Source organism: Aedes albopictus, chromosome 2 (assembly GCF_035046485.1).
Source record: "Aedes albopictus strain Foshan chromosome 2, AalbF5, whole genome shotgun sequence".
NCBI lineage: Eukaryota > Metazoa > Arthropoda > Insecta > Diptera > Culicidae > Aedes > Aedes albopictus.
Genome location: NC_085137.1, coordinates 506,538,032 through 506,558,952, shown reverse-complemented (window position 1 = coordinate 506,558,952; position 20,921 = coordinate 506,538,032). Strand labels below are relative to the sequence as shown.

Below are 20,921 nucleotides of genomic sequence, written 5' to 3'. Positions count from 1 at the left end.
AAATTACAGATTCCCTGAGGAAGATCCAATAAGGATCGAAACGTTGGAAGAAGAAAACATTTAGTTGTTTTTGACCCCGAAAAGACTGAAACGCCAAAACTATTCGAGAGTCTTCAAAACAGTCGTCGCCAACTGTGTTACTTTGATCTCATGAAGACCCGTTTCGAGATTCTTCAACGCAAAATTCATACAATTTTTATGAGTTGTGTGCACCAAAGCACTTTTCTTCAAAAGTTTTTCAAAATAATCATCCAAAACTCATGTGAAAGTTTGAAGGACTAAAGAAATAAGGATCAAACATATTGTAATGAATGATCCATTGTTCCCGGTTTACTGTTTTTGGTTGAACTATTAGGAATCAGTAGCTTGCTTTAGATGGGAAAGTTTTTGTCATATTTTTTTCAGTTTAAGTGATAAATAAATATTTTAAATCCTTGAGAAATGTTTCTGAAAATAAAATATATTGAAAAATTGAATTAGGTATATTTGAATTTGAGGAACCATAAACTAAAATTCTTCAAAATTTTGCTTTCAAATTTTTGAACTGAAAGTTATACTAAAATAATGAAAGCTTTCTGTAATGAGATGCTGGTGCGCCGCGACACTTTTGAAAATTTCAAAAGGCACCGCGATAACAAACAGTTTGGAAACCTCTGCCTTAAAGGACAACTCTTAGAATTACTCCACGAAAATTGTAAGGAATTTATTCGGAAATATTTCCTAGAAATATGCACAGAAATTCCTTTGCAAATATCTTAAGAGTTTTTTTTTTCCTATGGTTGCTTACAGTAGACTTATCGAAGCATTTCTCCAATTTGAATCGTCGCTTGGTGTGTCAGTCAGATCGTTCTGTAAAGGTACATTAAAAAATGTCTGCATAAATTGCCATATTTTTCAATAAAAATACACTACAAATGATTTTCTATGCAAAAAAATGAGGAGGATAAAAAATTGTGAAAATAAATTTATGATTTTATGCATTTTATGAGTTCATTTTGATCAGGAATGGAAATTGTTATGAAGCTGTTATTTTGTTATTTGTTATTTTTACTATCTCAGGCAAGAAAATTTTTTCGACGACAGAATTAATTTGCCATAACAGAATAACATCATGAGTTGGTGATGCTTACAGACGAAAATTCAAAATAGAAATGGTGGTGATTGAAAATGTCATGACATATTTACCGTGAAATTCCATGACATTTTTCACCTCTGTTTTAAACTTGGAAGTTTAGTTTAAACCCAAACATTGGATTTCTAAAAATAAAAGATAAAACAAGCTCTATAAGTGATTTTACAGCATATAAAAATACACTTGAATTCCACTATATGTAGAAGACATACCTCGCCCAGCCCCTAGAAACAATTAAGACTAATTTGTTTTTAATCTCGTTAAGGGTAAAAGATATAATTTGGACAGGCACGATGATGTCTTGTTCCGAGGAGCTAATAAAAGTAGATACTTCTCAATATCGATTATTGGATCATACAGACCCTGTTCTGATGACTTACGGTGAAAATACGCTTAACAATTACGATTTTACTTCAAAATTGTCGAAAATGTAAATTGTTTCACTAAAACCTCTCAAATGCACAGGTATGCAAGACGACATACACATTATCGTCACATACAATATTCACCTCAAAATCGTTGAATTAATAATTTAATAAATTTAAAAGCCTTATTGCAATGAAAAATGTTCAATAAAGAAGCATTTGGCAGCCAATCTCCTAACATTCATCTAGAACGATTAAAATAGGTGGTGTCCAAAATACCGTAAACCGGGGTGAAATTGATTATTTGGGTACTACATTGTAATTGCATACCAGGAACTTCTAAGCGTCGCAATGATCTCCAACTTCTTAGCTCATCTAGTTCGTTAGATATCTAGATAAGAGTTTAGTCTTTTATTTGTTTTGAAAAAAGTTAGTTTTGCCTTTTTTTATGAATTTGCAATGTATTTTTCACTTAGCTGAAATCATTGCTTCTAAACAATCGAATGCCACTAGGACTTCCTGTATTTTTTTTTGTTTTAAAATTTTTGTGGAGTCTTGGTTGTAAAGTTATTAAGATAGGGTATTTTAGCCAATAGTGGACCCCTTGCCTATAGTGGACCCCCTTATATTTTTCCTAATTTTCCTGCTTAAATCTGTTTTTACCGGTGAACTTCCACCGGGAGACGATGGATCATGTTCCTAGCCAGTAGTTACAAGTGGTGGAGCTACGCTGGAAAGCAATAATTTGATTTTTTGAACAAATTTGTAAATGTAAACAAATCTGGGGGACCACTATTGGTTAAATCCAAGGGGGTCCACTATTGTCTCCGTTTTAACATGGTAAGAGAATACGATTTATCCTATAGTGGACCCCAACAATCCTATAGTGGACCCCGGGGGGACCACTATAGGATAATTTGAGCCAGATTTGAAATGATTATTTTATGGGAAATATAGGGTGGTTTGGTAAGGTTTTTGTGTGCAATGTGCAGGAAAGACATAGAACTTGCTGTGCAAACGTTGACAGGGGCAATTTAATTGGAATATCATACTGTTTTAACGATCAGAACAATTTTCAGCTACTAAGGGGTCCACTATTGGTTAAAATACCCTATTCTGAATATGAATAAGCTAAAAAAAGTTCTTTTTTGACGAAAAAGTCATTTATTGTAATAGAAATTACTTAATTCAAAGGAAATTGCCTACCTTTAGGCTTTAAGGGAGAAATTTCAAAATTTTATTTTTGCATTTTAAGTGTGAAATCCACTAGATGTAAAATCGGGTGAAGAAGAGCAAATTTGAGTGGATATGATTTTTTTCTTTTTAACCGATGCTTAATTGTATACTGATCAATTTCGCCCAAAGTAGCATCCTTAATTTTTTTATTTTTGAAGAAATTTTACCAAAAGTTTAAATTTGTTGAACAAAATTCTGTCACATGGTTTAATGGTCATCCACTAGGTACTGATTTTACAGAAATTCTTTTGGCAATATTTGAATTGTCAGTAATGTTATCGTGGAGCGGACCTGGTGTGATGGTTAGAACACTTGACTATCACGCCGAGGACCTGGGATCGAATCGCACTCTCGACAAACTCACAAAATGTGAGTTCTTCCTTCGGAAGGGAAGTAAAGCGTGGGTCCCGAGATGAACTAGCTTAGGGCTAAAAATCTCGTTAATACAGATAAAAAAGGTAATGTTATCCGCAAAAGTTGTTTTAAAGTGATCAATTTGCCTCCGGATTACGGTACATTACAAGTTTTCTACCGTAAATATATTTTGATCTATTTATATATTTAACCGTAGTGTGGCCAGCAAAAAAAACACCCGTAGAAGGCCGGCAGGGTACCCGGGTACCCACGAAATGGAAATGATCATATCTCAGCGATTTTTCCACCGATTTTAAAAGTTTTTGCCTCATTCAACTCAGAAACTCATTATCTATCGAGATCGTATTTGGTTAGACCGGTCCGATCACCATAGGTACAGGAAAATCCGGATTTCCGGATCCGTGTTTTTATACAATACAATATACGGGATTTTCGGTAGGTTAGTAGCAATTTCGGTACCAAGCATCGTAAAATTGCTTTGGCATATTGTATCTGACCGGCATGGAATCATAAAACGTGTTGACTTTGAAACTGTGATTTCGGAACACGCTTCCCGTGAGGCCATGGTTGACCATAAACACTTTAAGGTATCCTAGCCTTAACAATGTGGGTTTCAATATGGTATAAGGACATGCTCCCAAAAATATGGATTTTCCGAAAACCACGGTGATTAGATCGGTCTAACCAAATATTTTCCCGATAGATGATGAGTTTCTGAATTGAATGAGCTAAAAATTTCCAAAATCGATGAAAAATTGACGGAGATATGATCATTTCAATTTCGTGGGTACCCGGGTACCCTGCCGGCCTTCCACGTAATAAAAAAATGCAGGAGCCCCTCCCCCTGCCCATCCTCACTTTAAAATTTGGTCAACCCCAGTAACAGATGTATATTCACGAGTTCTAAGATCTAACAGAGTTCCAACATCCTAGTCTCAATAACCATTAAAATATCGAGATTTGAAATTGAAAAAGGTACCCGGGTACCCTGCCGGCCACATAAGTGTTAATAATATATAATAATATATTTTGAAAAAAGTGTATTTTCCAGTTTTCTCAGAACTTTCAAGTGCCCGTAAGCACAAGCAACTAATGTTCTTCCACAAAGTGTCATTCAAGCATCTGAGGAAACACCTTTCCAAATTGATTAAAAAATTATTTTTTTTTTCAATAAGTTTATTCAGCATAATCATTACATTTAAACCGTTGTTTTTTTTTATTTTTATTTCTGTGTCGTTTTTTTTCTGTTTTAAACATTCCCAATTTAATGTTAAAATTTATTACACAAATTAAATGATTGTTATTTCCACTTGGCTTGGTAAGCCCAAGTAAAAATCAAGAAATAGATATCAGTGATAGAAAGTTTCTCAACATATAGTAACTCCTTGAAAATCGCAATGCAAGGCCCAAAAATTTCTGAAGACGCGCTGTAAGATCTGTATCATATTCTCTTCAAGTTGGGATTGCATTGGGTTGATTGTCACAATAAATGAAGATTACGAAATTGTCATAATTCTTGCGTGATGGCTGGAAATCGATTCAGTGGATCCAATACTAGTTATCATCTGGTGGTTTACTCATTAGAAAGTCGATATTTGCTTGTGGACAATGGAACTACGAATTAGGTTGAGTGAACATTCATGATACTATTGCCCTCATAAAGAGGTGACCATTTATGTTTTCATTTCCTTCTCGATTCTGAGGATATTTCTCATCGTGTATTGAATTATGTTTTTATTTTGGAAGCAAAATCTAAATGATTCTGTGATAGGGACCAAACATTATTTTTAAAGCGCGCCTCCACATACACCAGAGAAAAAATAAATAAAAAATGCCTAGCTTGTGACCTGAGATGGCACATAACCCATAAAGCGCTGCTTTAATGTTGCTACTTTCACACACTTTTTATTACCAGTTAACAAAGTCCCAAAGTTAGAGCTGGTACTCCAAAACAAAAAAAAAAAACTGTTAACAACTTGCATCGCCATCATAGAGCGAGATACCTACCAAAAAGCGCAACTCTGCCATAATTGAAGAGGAGGCGCTCTGGTGGTAGGTAAATTGCTGCACTGCTTTCAGCCTCCGGAAAACATCATCACTTCTGAGAGCCACTTCTGAGCCGTCACGTTTTCACTGCAACCAACCGAACCGTCCCGAATGGCAGCTAGCTGGAGTTCTTGCCGCTTTATTTTCAGGGCACACCATTGCGACCACACTGGCCGCCGAATTCCATCAGGTTAAATTCTCACACTTGGTGTGAGGGTACCTGCCTCCTCAATGGGGCTCCCTTCACCAATTCCCTCATCCACCACAGCCAAGGTAACCTAGGTACCTATTAGGGCTCCTTAACGCCGCCTCGACGAGGTGACTCAGTGCAGCCATGAACGAGGCAATAAAAATCATCATCATCATCAGCATCTTCTCCATCGCATCTTTTCTTTGGAGGTTCTGGGGATTGTTCAAAACCTATGTTAAGAGAAGTGACGAAAATGTTGGGTAATTTTGAACGAACTTGAATTTTCTAATGCCATGTGAAAATAAGTCACGCCTAACAAATTCAAAACAAAAATAACTTTGTTGGGACTCGATCTCAGGACTATTAGCATTTCTAGTTCGGCCATTTTACCTACTAAACCATAGAACAATCCACAAATCTACGGAACGAAAAGACAAACTTTCAACTTTCGATTTGTCAATTGCACGCAATGAATTTTTAAATTTTGAATATGAGTGATTTTATGTTTTCTTGAATCCATGTCACCTGTGATTTTCATGTTCAAATACGTAAATTAATTCAAACTTCCATATTGAAAACATATTAAATGAGAATCAAGTTTCTAACGAACTTAATCTTAGTTCCTTGTTCATCTATTTCCATCCAGAGTATCAGCTTTCCTCAAAGTCCAACGCGGTTTAAGAACGATCCCATTTCTTTGGCCCTCCGATTGCATAATTCTCAGTTTTCCTCTTCTTCACCAAGCCGAGCATCAGTTGAGGGAGGTCCCTCTTCGCCTCCCCAACCCAAGTAAGTGTGTGATTCACTGACTTATATTTTTTTCTCCCTACTTCAGGCAGGTATTTTTCTTCTGTTTCTCCACTACACAACAGAAACCGTTTCGTCGTGGCTGCGGCGACTGGTGCGCTACCATACACGAACGACAGCGCGCGGCGGCAGCGGACTAAAAAACGGTTCAAAGCTCACGTGTTCTTGCGAAACATAACAGCCAACTGGAGAGTTGTGGTGTCTCAGCACGGGGGAAACGGGATATAATGTTCATTTTCTTATTAAAAAAAACCCTTCATAAATATTTATTTTTTTTGTTAAGTTCAAAGCGTAGTTTGAAAACTGAGAACCTTTATGAAGGCAAGGTTAAAACTGAAGAGTCAGTGGTACATTTCACCCCGACAACCCCCTAAATCGTATCGGTGAGAAAAGGAGCACAGGAGAGAGAAAAAAATCTTTCCAAAGTGAATCGTTTATGACCGCGCGCGGTCGAGGTTTAGTGCTGATGGCTGTTGAAGGTGGATGCTGCTTCTTGGAGTAGGTTTCTGGGTAACAAGGCCTCCGATGGGCATCAGCATCAGCAGCCTCGGTGACGGTGCTATTTGGTTGCTCGCTCATCGATGAAGTGGTATTCTTGAAGAAGCTCAGATCGGCTGGTTACGTGGGAATTAATCAGTGACGCCATAGATGTGATCAGGGGCGTGCGTATGGTTGAGATATAATGGGGAGATCGAAACAAGATTTTGATTTTAGGAATTCCTTTAGAAGTACCTTCAAACATTCATATGATTGCCTTTACAGATTTCATCAATAATTCTTCCAAAGCTCCTTTAGAGATACTCCCAGGAATTCCTTCAGAATTTTTTTAGGAACTCATTCAGAAACAATTCAAGAATTGCTCCGCATTTGCTTTAGGAATTCTTCCATAAATTCCTGCTTTAAAAATTATTGTGCACAGTTTTTTTTTCTGGAATTTTTTTAAGCTTTTTTCAGGTCGAATATCTAGTAATTCTTTCTCAGATTTCTCTATGATTTCCTCCACAGGTTCTTCCAAGAATGCTTCCAGGCACTTTTACAAATATATTTTTTTTAACTTTTGAAGCAGATCATTTCTTCGATTCCAGAGATTCCTTCCAGAATTGCGCCTAAAACTTTAAGAGATTCCAGATATGCGATTTTTTAAAAATCAATTCAAAGATTCGATCAGATATTCCTTTAGAGCCGTTTCTCAAGGAATGTATTTAATGATTCCACCAAGAGTTCCTCGATATTTTTCTACAGAGATTTCTCCAACAATCGTTTTAAAGATCTCAAAAGTGGAGCCATTCCTGGAGGAATACCTGGAACAATTTCTAGGGAAATCTTCTGGAGAAATTCTGAATTCCTAATATTTTCCTGGAAAAATGTCTGGAAAAATCTGGAAGAGTATCTGCATTATTTTGTGGTGGAAATCTTGGCAATCCCTGTATGAGTAATTGGAGGAATGCCAAGAAAATTACTGGAAATTACTGGATGAATATCTGAAGAAGGACTCCTGGAGGGATCTTTTAAGATTCTTGTTGGGATTTCTAGAAAAAGAAATCTTGTAAAAAGCCCCAAAGGAATTCTTTCATAAATGATTTATATATTACAAAGGTATTGAATGGATTTCAACGAAAAACTAAATTGACTTTTCTCGATATTCATAATAGGCCATGGGAATCATTTTCTGCAAGTTTTGATATCAAAAATAGAATCTACGCTTAAGTTACAGCGAATTGAAAAAAAAAACTAGGAAATCTGTGGGACCTTGTGAAATGTTATTCAAGATTTTTAACTGTTTCACTGTTTCTATTTAAAAAAGATCAAAAGATTAATTATTTTTCATTATTATTAATTATTAACAGTCACGAATTATATTTAACAAGAAACACTTTTATTTTTCTTTTATTTCTGATTTTTTGAATTTGCTGTAACTTGAGTATGATTGGATATTTTTTTCTAAAAGTCTGTCAGATATCCTCAAACATCTCCGAAGACATCATTTCAATCCAATAAGCCGTTTTCGAGTTATTTTTTTATGAAGAAAATTGTTTTTTTTTTTCATGTGTCCTTTTCAAAAGTAAGGTGCGGAATATTTCAAAACAAATAATATGGAAAACATTTTCAGATAGAAGCTCATACAAGAGTAAAACTTTATATGAGTTGAAGGAGGTTGCAACTTTGAGATTCGTGCGCTGAGCTGGAAATGTTCTATGACAATAAAGTGAAAGCATTTGCGCCATCTCTGAATCTTTATGTTCTTGGCTCAAGTTCATGTCATTTGAATCAGGAAGAACATACGAGCTAACAATTTCAACATCTTTTTAAAAATATTTACGTAAGTCCAATGATTTAAACGCAAGAAGGTTCTAAATTTATTTTTATTATTGTGTATTTTAACTTATGCTAATTCTAAACTTCCCTTCTAAATTTAAATTTAATTTGAAATTTCCCTTTAGTTTTAAACAGAGGGAGAACTTATCGGTACCAATGAAAGTTTAATAACGGTGCGGTAAAGAACAATGGAATATTTGTAAAATTTCGTGTAGTAAACAACATGTTATTATTCGATTCAATTGTTCGATTTTTTTTAGTATTATTTTCGGAATTCCTGTTTTTTAGTAATTCTTCTGGGAATTTTCCCGGCAATTTATTCGGATTTTTTTCTTTTGTGAATAGTAGACAATTTATTTGGAAATTCCTTCGGCAATTTCTTTGCGAAATCCCGCAGTAACGCTTTTCCTTTTTGAAAATTCTTGGTCTGCTTCGACAATTTCTTTAGAAGTAGTGTGGCATTTTTTTCAACAATTTCTTCACCAAATCTCTTGGAAGTTGTTACGAGAGTTTTTTTGCCTAACATTTTGGGATTTTTTGAAGTTTTTTTTTAATTGTTTCAGCAGCTCTTTTGGTCATTTTCTTGGCAATTATTTTGGCCATTTTATTTTCTGCAATTTACGCAGCAATCTCTTTGAGATTTCCTTTGGCATTGCCTCCAGCAGTTAATTTGCCAATATTTCTGAAATTCTCTTTGCCAATTGTTTTTTTTTTTTATTTTTTTCAGTTATTTCCTTGGAAATCCCTTAGCAGTTGTTTCAGCCAAATTTGCGAATTTCGACATCAATGTATTCAAAGGGTTCCATATCGACCATTTCTTTGAAACATCTTTCGATAATCCTTTTAAAAAATCATTTCAGACAGCATTTACAATATACCTATGTGAGTTTTGTAGTCCCTATGAATTCATCAAACAATTTCGTCAATTCTTTTGTGATGCTGTTGGAAATTTCTGCTGAAATTTCATCATTTAACCGTTTGAAAGTTGTTACGGGAGTTTTTTTTGTCAATATTCATTTGAATATTTCAAGCATTTTTTTTTCAATTTTATTTTTATGCTTCAACAACTCTATTCTTAATTTTCTTGGCGAATATTTATTTTATTTTCTGAAATTCACACACCAATTTCTTCGGCAATGTTTCCAGTAATTTATTTGGCAATACTTCTGGGATTTCTCTCTCTCATTTCTTTGAAATTTCCTAAGCATATGTTTTGGCCATATTTTTTTATAAAACCTTTAGGAATTTCCGCATCGATGCCTTCAGTCCTGTCGGTAATTTCTTTGAGGAATTTTTCGGTAATCACTGAGAATATCTTCAGCAATTCCATTGGAACTTATTTGGAACTTCCTTTAGAAATTTCATCGACAATTTGTTTTAGAATATCTCAGGTTAATATTTTTCAGATTGTGCTTTTTCAGAGTTGCTTTTTGAACAATTTCGGCAAACTTTCCAGAATTACTATGGCATTTTTTTTTTTGGAAATTGTTTCGAAATTCTCTCCAATTCTTTTGAAAATTTCTACGGAAATTCTTTCAGTAATTGCTGTGAGCAGTCCTACAACAATTCCTTTAGAAATTTTTCAGGCAGTTTTTTGGAAAATTCTTCACATTTTTCTATGACAGTTCCTATGAGGATTCCTTTCAAAACTCATTTGCTATTCTATTTTCAGATTTTCTCTGTTATTTTTATTTGCGAACCGAAATCAAATTTTTCATCATACGCAGGGTACGAAAAATAGATGAAATTCCTGAAGAGATGTTGAAGAATGAAGAATTATTTAAAAAAATTTAGGGGAAAATCTGGAGCAATTCCTGGAGCAATCTCAGAAGGAACGATTTTACAAATTATAGTATGTATTCCAAAAGCATTTCCAGCCAGAAATTCTAGGAGAATATTTACAGGAAAACCAAAAGAAATCAAAAGATAAATTCTTTAGGCAATAGCAAGAGCATTCCCGTAGGAATACCAAGAGGATGTGCTGCAGGAATCCCACGAAGAACCCCCGAGAAATCCCTAAAAAACCCTATATGGAACGTTATGGAGCAACTTTGGAGAAATACCCTGAGATAATGTGTTTTATTAAGTTTTGGAGAAATAACTTAAGACATCCTAAGAAATTTTGTTCAAGAAGTCCCAAGGGGCATCTTCGGAGAAATCTGTGGATGAATTCTCGGTTGAATTTCTGAAGGAATCCTTAGAAGAAAATCCCTAGATAAATCCCTGAAAGTGCACAGTGGGCTTGGCCGTTTTGATACTTGTATTATATCTTCGCTGATATACTGCAAATATCAATATTGACAAGAAAATGTCAGAAGAAATTCTGATGTTTCCAGGATGCTTTTCAATACTGGCTGTGCAAGCACTAGAATAGAATAGAATACGGGCTTTTTATACTTCATTACAATATACTCAATTTTCTGATGATGATGATGTTTTCAAATGACTTCAGTTCCTAAGTACTGGATCGAGTTTTGAGGGTATTCCCATCACTATTAAGTCTATGGAATTCCCTTCGACATGAAGTGTCTTCAAATTTTTTCCAATAGAATGGCATATTTGGAGCAAATTAGAATCAACATGGTGAGATCTTTCTGATTTGTTTTTCTTTTATTTGAACCTGTATCAGTAACATCCAAATATAACGGGTAAATATTTGTTTGGGGAGGGATGGATACCATAACTTTTGATCTTGTTTCAGAGAGCGAGTAAAGGCGCTTAAGCCTAGGCTTGAGAGCCAGGGCATACGGGGAAAATACCGTTGCTCCATGCCAGGATTCCACAGGACATGGAGTGACATTAACATTCTTAGCAAAGTCACTCCCAACGACGCGATATATTATTCTCCTTTTTCACAGAACGGTTGGTACGAGATGTCCCCGGTTGCTGATTGGCCGCTTTAATGCTTGTAATGCATCTCTGATGCACTGCAACCATTAATAATGGCAAGAAAAATGATAGGAGTAGTCGATCCTATCATTTTCCAGGATTCTTTCAATGAATGGCTGTGTATGTGTAGACTAGATTAGACTAGACTAGACTAGACTAGACTAGACTAGACTAGATAAATCACTGGAAGAATGAATGTAGGAATTATTGTAGGAGTAATTGGATAATTCCCCTCAGAGTTTTACAGGTATAACAGCAAACATTTTTGAAAGAATCCCAGAAGTATCCAAAGGAACGCCAAGAAAAACTTGGGCAAGTACATCAGGAGGAATGCCTGATAAAATTCTGAAAGGCATATCTGAATGAATTCTCATAAAAATGCATCGAAGAATTAACCGAGAAATTACAGTAAGAAAAAAAACACAAATTCTAGCAGAAGCTCTTGGAAGAAGCATCCATTTTTGGAGAAATCCCACCACGAATTCCAAAAGGGTTTCCGATGGATATTTTGAAAAAATCCCCAGAAGAGTCCCGGCACAAACTCCTAAAACAACCCCAGCAGAAACTTACCGTATGAATCTCTGCATAAATTCCTGTAACAATGGTTTTGGTCATCTCAGTCCTCTCACCCTCGTAGAGCATTTTTCATAATAAAAATGGAAGTTTGTGTGGAGCGTAGAGTTTGACCAGAAAGCCCTCTCCCCCCGACAGAGGCTTATGAACGGCACCCAAGTATTCCTGGAGGCATCTCTGGAAAAAGATTCAGGTAGGGACTGTCCATTAATTACGTGAGGATTTATGGGGAGAGGGGGTTTGAGAAATTTTACGCGCCATACAAACATATTTGAGCTCTCATTTTATACAAAAAAACTTACAAGAGGGAGGAGGAGGTTGTGTCGAAAAAAAAAACATTAATATTCCCACAGCCTCTAACGAAGTATATTTGGTCGAAATATTTGACCGTTTCCTGTGGTTTTTAAGGAGTTCTTTCTGAGGTTGATCAAGGAGGTTCTTGAAGTCTGTTTTGGATTCCTCTAGAAGCTTTTTCAAGGATTCCCTCTTTAGTTCCTTTACGGAAACCTCCTGGAATTCCTTATGAGATTCCTCCAAGATTTACAAAGATTGACCAGGAGTTGCTTCTGGGATTTATCCAAAAGTTTCTTCAAAGATTCCTCCCTCTGAAAATTTCAACCGTGATTTCTTCCGGTATTCCTCCAAAAGTTCCTTACGGTATTCACTCCTTTTTTGTAAAATTTCTTGAAGAGTCTACTGAGATTTTTGAACGAATTTTTTTTCGGACATTCTCCTTTTGAAAATTCAAAGATTCCTTCAGGAGTTCTTTCCGGTATTTCTTAAGAAGTTACTCCTGAGAAGTTTCCAAGAGTTGATTCTGGGATTGATTCAGGAGATCTTTCCCGGGTTCCGCTAAAAAATCTCACGATATTCCTCCAGGAACCCCTTTTAGAATTCCATTATTAATTTCTCCCATACTTTTTTCTGAGATTCCTTCAGATTTTTTTCCGGAAATTACACTTGAAGTTCCTTGTGTTTTAAAACTGATTTCAATTATATCAATACCACTAATTAATTAATGTCATGCATCGAATCTCTGAAACGTATCAAGATTTAATCATTACTATTGCATTGATCTCTATATGAGCTTCACAAAGCAGTTAGTTACACCACTCGTATCCCTTCAATTCTAACTACACTTACACCTGAAAACGCTAATGCACCAGAAGAGAGCCTGTACTCCAACCTGTTCGTGATTGTTCATTCCGCAGGCAGCCAGCAGCCGACGACCAAAGTGCGATGATGTGAGCACAAGGGTCATCCATCACTCTTCACTTTACCGTAGGTAGGTACGAACCTACCCAGAGTATGCAGTCAGTAGTGACGACGGACGGTCACAGCATCAGCATCTCAGCCAGCATCTCGTCATCGCATCTAGCTGAGTAGGTAGGTATATCAACCGCACACCGTTTAGAGATGATGAGGAAAAGCCGCGCGGCAGTTGGGAAGTTTCTCACGTCACCGTGCCGTGCTGCCGGTTTTTGGAGCCAAGGTGTGATGCAATTTCCCCGCCTTAGTGGGCCAAAGGTGTGAACAACGCCGCCACTCTAACGGGATCGATGAAAAATTAGATTGTAATCGCATTATGCCCGTGAAAAATTGCCATGATTCCAATAACTCTGCTGGCTGAGGCTGACCCAAATAGGGTGCGAAACCGGAAAGTTTCCTTCCGCATTGGACATCAGACAAAGTCAGCGTGAGATGAATCGCGTTGAAAGCCACAGATCGATAACAGTTCAATTACTTCCCGATCCATCTCTGGGGTCGTCGTTAGAAAATGGCTTGTTCGGTTTGAAAGACACAGGACAAATTCATGAAAGCGTTTCAAGGGAGTATTCGCTTTCTATGGCAATTAATCGCAGTCTGGTTGCTTGTTCCAGGAAGACAGGTATTTGAATTGGAGCTAACAGTGAAAACAAGGGATGAGCCTGCAATGTCGTCATTTCCATCAAAGGTTTGTCTTCTACGTTGTGGAAATGTTTGATTGTTCTGTATCTCCTTGTCATTCAATTACTCTGAAAACTTCTAGTACATATAAGTACCTAGAAAAGAACAACGACAAAACGTTGCATGACAAAAGGTCGAATGTGCAAGACTTCTTTACGTCGTTAGTGACAGTGAGGATCAGAATTTAAACGACAAAAAGTGATTTCCATGCAAGATGTTCAATTTTGATAAGTTGCATTTTTTTAGAATTCTACGTTATTTACCAATATAACTTAAGACTCATTTAAAAGACATTGATAGTTTGAATAACTGAAATTATTCACAGAAATTATTGTTCGGCTCTGTGGTTTCACAAATTACAACTTCTGGTATACATTTAAGGTAGATATTATGATAGAAGAAAAAAAAAATATAGCTTCAAAGTAAATTGTTTTTGATTTTGTTTTGCACATTCGTCTTTTCACGTTTCGAAACTCTGGCAATCGATGTTCTAGGATTCAACCATTTGCCTTTCCACGTTTTGTCTCAAACTGTAGTAGCATACCAAGTGGTTCAATGAGATATTACAGAGAATCTCGTCCATCCCACAACTGGCAGACTGACAAAAGGATTTTGTTTGTTTGTTTCATTTGACTGTTGCACAGAAGCACTTGTGTGAAATGAAAAATAGCTACCCTAGATCCACTCTCAATGTTAAACACGAAGCACTTGTGCAAACGTTGATGTGACACAACAATGCCAATCTTCAATCATTTCAAGTTCCTCTTGAACTGAAAGCTTTCGAAAAAAAACACACGCACACACACACACTCCAATCAGACCAATTTGCGACGGTTATCAGCAAAATTGAAACCTCAAAATATTGATTGGCCGTATCCTGCTTCCAGCTCGTCCATCAACACTCTCACTGCGCTCTTGCTACAAAACGGATAGACAATTAATCACGCCGCCTTGCTCAGTACCTAACCAGCCAGCAGCCATCAATTTCACCATCAACAAGCAACCAATGCAATGAATGGGGTGAAGACAAGTGGGAGGATTGCTGGGGGCTCACTACTAGTAGGTAGTACAATTTCTTCGTATGTTTGGTCCGCAACTCGAGGTTAAACTCTGTGACGAACATGTTTGAAAAAATAGCACGTTAGCTTGATTTGCATGAAATCGAACATGTAAACGTGTGGAAGAAGACGGATTAGTGCCCCTTTCAGGGTTCACTGGGTTCAAACTCTGAATGGTATTTGAGGTATTGAGATGATATAATAATTCAGTTAGAAAATCAAGAGGAATGTCAGGTGAAAGATTGTTTGATATGTGTTACAGAATTTTGTACACATCCTAAAGGCTGCTCAGTTCATTTCTTCTGAAGATTTGTAAAGTTTTTTTTGTGTAGCTCTAGAAAATAAACTTGGGGTTCCTCCAGGGATATTTTCGAGTTTTCTCCACGATTCCTGAAAGATTACTGATGATCGTCCAGGAAAACATTCCAGTATTTTCCCCAAGATTTCTCAAACAGATTTTCCCTGTAGTCTTTTGAGTATTAAGTCTGGCAGACAATTAAACGTTCCATAATAAATACAAAATTTCCCATAAATAATTTGAAAAGTCCCAGGGAAAAAACAGGAGTGTAAGCAGTAATAAATAACAAAAGTTCCATAAACAAATACAAAAATGCATAAATAAATCAAAAGTTTCCATAAATAATTGATTTTTGAGCAATCAAGAACGTCAAAAATGCAATGAATAAATCAACTGTTGCAATAAAAAATCGCGCCACTTGGGCGGTGGCTTCTATATTCGTCTGTTTTCCACTGTAACTCAGTCAAATTTGAACCAATTGACACAACTTTTGGAATGTGGTGAGATAGGTATAGTATCTACCCGTGTACAATATTTCAAGTCAATTGGTTCAAAATTAACTGAGTTATAGTGGCAAACAGACGAATATAGAAGCCACCGCCCAAGTGGCGCGATACCCTACTAATTTACAGCACATTAAAAAAATCAAAACCAAAAAAAAAAAACATGGACCTCATTCGAATGAGTGTAATCAGTTTCGTACCTTTTAATTCCGCCCTATGTTGCTTATCCTTTGACAGATACGCGTATTTCGACTACCACTTGTAATCTTCCACAGTGTCAGTTATCCATAGTGGATCCAGAGTGGATAACTGACACTGAGGAAGATTACAAGTGGTAGTCGAAATACGCGTATCTGTCAAAGAATAAGCAACATAGGGCGGAATTAAAAGGTACAAAACTGACTACACTCATTCGAAGAGGGTATTCTGCTTAGAGGGTTCGAAAAGTCAGTACAAGATGGACCTCATTATTTATGACATTCTTTCGAGAAAAAAAGCACTTGACTAGCCTTGGCTACTTGGAAAATTTTAAGGCTGAAAAACAGATTTCTACAGGTAAATAAAGAAAAACAATCGAAGAATAAGATTTTTTGAAAACTCGACATCTAACATAGATTCGCGATGTATATTACTCTCAGAGTATTTTTTTTTCTTCCAAAAGTCCTTTAAATATCCTTTGCATCTTTGAAGACATCGTTTCAATAATTGAAATCTCTTTAAATTAAAAAAAAAAATCTAGTCAAAAAGGCATTTTTAGCGTTTGGGCTGGAAATGCTCAGAAATGTCTCCTTTCCTAATTGTTTCAGAGATTTCAAGGATTGCTTCGAAGAATTCTTTATAAATTCCTCTAACGCTTCCATTAGCAATTTCTTCAATGATTTTTTTACAAATTTGTAACTATTTCTTCAGGAGTATTTTTAGAAGTTTTCAATGCGATTCATTTAAGGATACTTTAAGTATAGGAAAAAGTTTCCTATAAAGCATGTTTAAAGTTTCTTTGACTTATTATCTTTTGAATGAAACCTAGGGTTTTGAAATCGGACGCAAATTGGTGGAGATATGGGTCTAAAAAAATGACATGTTTTTGATGGGGTGACCCCAATCTTTTGATCGGGAGTGTACTTCCATGAATCCTTTTATATATTCCTTCAAGTACCGTATGCGTGATAATGTTTGCACCATCATACAAATATGATTCCCATATCACCTGCACACACAATGTCTTGGTTTTCTTTGCATCCACGTAAGCTCTTACTCATATCATAGTAGGCTGCGGGTAAAAAAATCCGATTTCTTCAGTTTAACATTTGCACCATGAAGAGGTGGCAGTGGTAGTCGGCATTTGTCCACGCGCAAATGTTAAAAAATACATTTCAGGAGTGTTCAGGTGGACCGTAAAACGGTCTTAGACCGAAAAAAAGCAAATGCAACTATTCCCGAAGGTGTTCACTGGTCGTCCAAGGTTAACAAGGATAAGGAAGGCTATCGCTGCCACCAAAAAGAAGATTTGGGAGAATTATGTGCGCTTTATGAGAAATATGGCAAACCAACGCGAAATCTGCGATTTAACGGCATGGCATACCGAAAAGGAAAATTACGGTGGCCTTTATGATCCTTTGACCATAGAAAAAAAAACTAATACCAGCGCCATATAAGAAAGTCTTGAATTTGCCCGAACGCAACATCCGTTTTTTTCGTTTTCCGAAAAACTATCGATCCGTACCAAATTCCAGAATCCATAGTTATATTAAATTTTGTTTTCGTGTTAATGTCTACACCATTAGGCAATGTCAAAATAAAAAAATAAACTCAAATATTTTTATTCTTGACTGTGACATTACCACGAACACTTTTAGACATTTGCGCGTGGACAAATCACGAGCTAGGTTGCCACTTAGTCATTAAGCAAGTGTTAAACTAAGAAAATCAACACTTTTTATTCCCAGCCTACTATGATATGAGTTACAGCTTTAATGCCTGCAAATAAAACCAATATATTGTATTCACAAGTAAAACTGGAACGTTATTTAACGATGGTGCAAACATTATCACGCATACGGTATTTTATCAAGCATTCTTTCAGATATTTCTCAAAATGCCCTCCCAGGAATTCTTCCAAGGATTCCCCAAAATATGTATCAATCTATGTCATGATACCGCTCGGTCAGCAACGACTCACAGATTTCTGAAGAAATTCCTACAAAGATTTGTTCACATATTTTTTTTCAAAGATTTCTTAGAATTTATTTTAAGATTTTTTTTTTAAGAATTTCACTAAAAATTCCTTCAGTGATTACTTTAGCATTTTTTTTCTAAAATCCTATAAGCATTACCTCAGGATTAACTTCATGCGCGTAAGTACAGCGCATTTGGCCCCTCAGCACCAATGTCGTGCTCGTTTGTTATGCCAGCGTGCATGACATTGGAGCTGAGGGGCCAAATGCGCTGTAGTTACGCGCATGAATAACTCAAAGCATTCCTTTTGTAACTTCTCCAAGAATTTTTGCAAGAGACGAACCAGCCAAGGTCAAAGTATCAATAATAAAGATAAATCAATCAATCCAAGAATTCCTTCAAAATTTCTTTTAAAACTTCCTTCATGTACTTCTCCAAGCATTCTCTAGGGAACATTCACCTAGAATATTTCAAATATTTCTCAACAGACTCCCTGAGTAATTCTCAAAGAATTTCTTTAACAAGTTCTTCAGAAGCATGGCAGCAGTTATTTTTTCTAGTTATCTTTTAGAAGCTGCTCCATGAATTCTCTCTAGTATTTATCCCTTTCGTGACGGACCATACAAGAATGATTATCTCAAATTGTCTCTTATAAACTTAACGTCCTCTAGAATAAAACTTTCCTTACTTCGGCTACTTTATCTACCAATGCACTTTTTAGGGTCATATTAGGACCAGCACGATTGTGCTGGTCCGTCCTCAAGCCGGTCGATGTTCCCTAAGTAATTGCTGAAAATTGCCTACTTTTAGGCGTTTTATGGTAAAAGATTTATTGTAATTAGGGAATGTCCATAAATTACGTCACGCAAAAATCTACCATTTTCAACCCCCCCTCCCCCCTGTGTCACACTTTTTGTATGAGACCTCTGAAATTTTTGTATGGGTTGTCACACTTTGTTGAACCCCCCCTCCCCCCTCAAAGCGTGACGTAATTTATGGACGTTCCCTTATTAAATCACTGCAAAGTGTTAGTTTGTAGAAATTTAGACGTATAATTTCAAATCTAGGAACACGAGATCAGCTTGACAGGGTTTTCAAATCATAGAAGTGAATAAGAAGAAGATAATAAGAAAAGCAAATCCCTGTTCCAATCTCATTCATGATTTCGATAATATGGAGTAATACTATTCACCCAAGTATTCGAAGTTCTTTCAAAAACTCGTACAAGCTGATATCGTGTTCCTTGAAATGAAATTATACGGCTAAGTTTTTACAAACTATCACTTTGTAGTGATTTAATAATTCAAATCAATCTTCTATACCATAAAACGCCTAAGAATAGGCAATTTCCGATGGAACTTGGACCGCCTTGGGGACGGAATAGCACAATTGTGCTGGTCCCACTTTGACCACCAAGAAATCTTGTGCTTTTCAACAAAGCACCACTTTTTCTTCGCCGTTTTGCAGAACTACCCTTTTTCTATCGATTTATATCTCTGCATACCTGGATTGAACAAATATTTAAAAAAATACGACAGATAAAACTTTTTCAACTTCTAGGGTGATTGTTTACTTTTTGTTTAACTTATTGTGGCGTTTTTCATAAACAATTCCAACCAAAACTGAGGCTCAGAAATACAAGTTAGAGTAATAACGCGATCATAAAAAATATTTACATCACATATTTTGAGGAAAAAACAATTGAAAAAAATGCGTAAAACCAATGTCGAAAAACAGCACGATTGTGCTGGTTCGTCCCGAAAGGGTTATGCAGAAATTCCTCCAAGAAATTATAAAATAATTCCTCTAAGGATTTCCTAAAGAAGGTCTTTAAGGATTCTTTCTGAAATTCCTCCAAGATTCGTCTGAAATAATCCAATGATTCTTTCTGGAACTCCTGCACGAATTCTATTGAGAATCTAACCAAGTACTCATTCCTGATTTTTTCTTTTTTTTAAATCCCTACAAGAATTATTTCAGGTATTTCTCCAAGGAGTGCTTAAGGGACTTCTCCAAAGGTTTCTTCAAGAATTATTCTAAGTTTTTTTCCGGGAATTCCTCCAAAATTTCCTGTAATCTGTAAACAGTTTTTCAGAAATTTTCTTAAGTATTCTTACAATAATTGCTCCGTTTAGTATATCTCTTAAAGATTCCTTTAGGTATTTTCTCAAAGAATGTTTAAAAATTCTTGTCCGAGACTTTTATTGGGAATTTATCAAATTCCTGCTTCAGCAATTGCTCCAGATTTTTTTTTTGACTATTTTTCCAAGGTTTCTATAGATTTTTACAAAAAAAATCCTTATGTAGTTGGTCCAGAAATTTCTTCGAAGATTTTGTTTAATAAGCTCCTCCAAAGGAATCTCTTCAAGGGCTGCTTTAGTAATTGGTTCAGGTACCGTCAAATGGGGTAACTTGCAACACTTGTCGACGTTGAACACTAATTACCACGAGTAGAATACTATGCAGAGCTTCATTTATCAAAATACGTTGCCACCTAAACAGGAGGTGTGAAATACATGCTTGTTACAAGTTACCCCATCTGTCGGGTAACTTGCAACACATGACATGAAGCTAAGTTAGCTACCATTAAACTGCACTAACATTCTAGTTCTTGGTCATATTATAAGTTTTTGATATTATGCATGAAAGAGCATGAGCATGAGCATGAGCATAGATGACCGCACAATTCGTAGTTGCTACTCCGTGATTGACCAGAGCAATCGAAATTGCACAAGGAACCAATGAATAGGGCTTGGGACTAGCTTACTATTCTCAATGTACACAGGTCGAGAGCTCTCAACTTTAATAAGGTCAATAACGGCGCCGGCCACGTCCTTACGGTCATCGAGGATGGAAGGGAATGTTAGTAAGACAAACGTTATTATAAAGACCGCGACTCGCTGCATCTCCACGTTTGTCTCAGGAAGGATTTTTTTGTTAGTAGGGTAAGGTACATTGTCAGTCCGGGAGTCACCTATGGTTGGTGATATGATTTGACAATGGATCAATAT

At 36.2% G+C, this 20,921-nt stretch overlaps 1 protein-coding gene across 5 annotated transcripts in view; it reads right to left on the bottom strand.

Moving 5' to 3' along the window:
• The window catches only part of LOC109621712 (uncharacterized), a 438,995-nt gene that overhangs the window by 184,157 nt on the left and 233,917 nt on the right, over nucleotides 1-20,921 (bottom strand). The window contains exon 4 of one of the 5 annotated variants that reach the window (XM_062854500.1): nucleotides 1,186-1,257. The exons of the other annotated variants lie outside the window; for them this stretch is intronic. The gene's annotated coding sequence lies outside the window, so the exon portion shown is untranslated. The remainder of the gene's footprint in view (nucleotides 1-1,185; nucleotides 1,258-20,921) is intronic. 5 annotated transcript variants of the gene reach the window in all.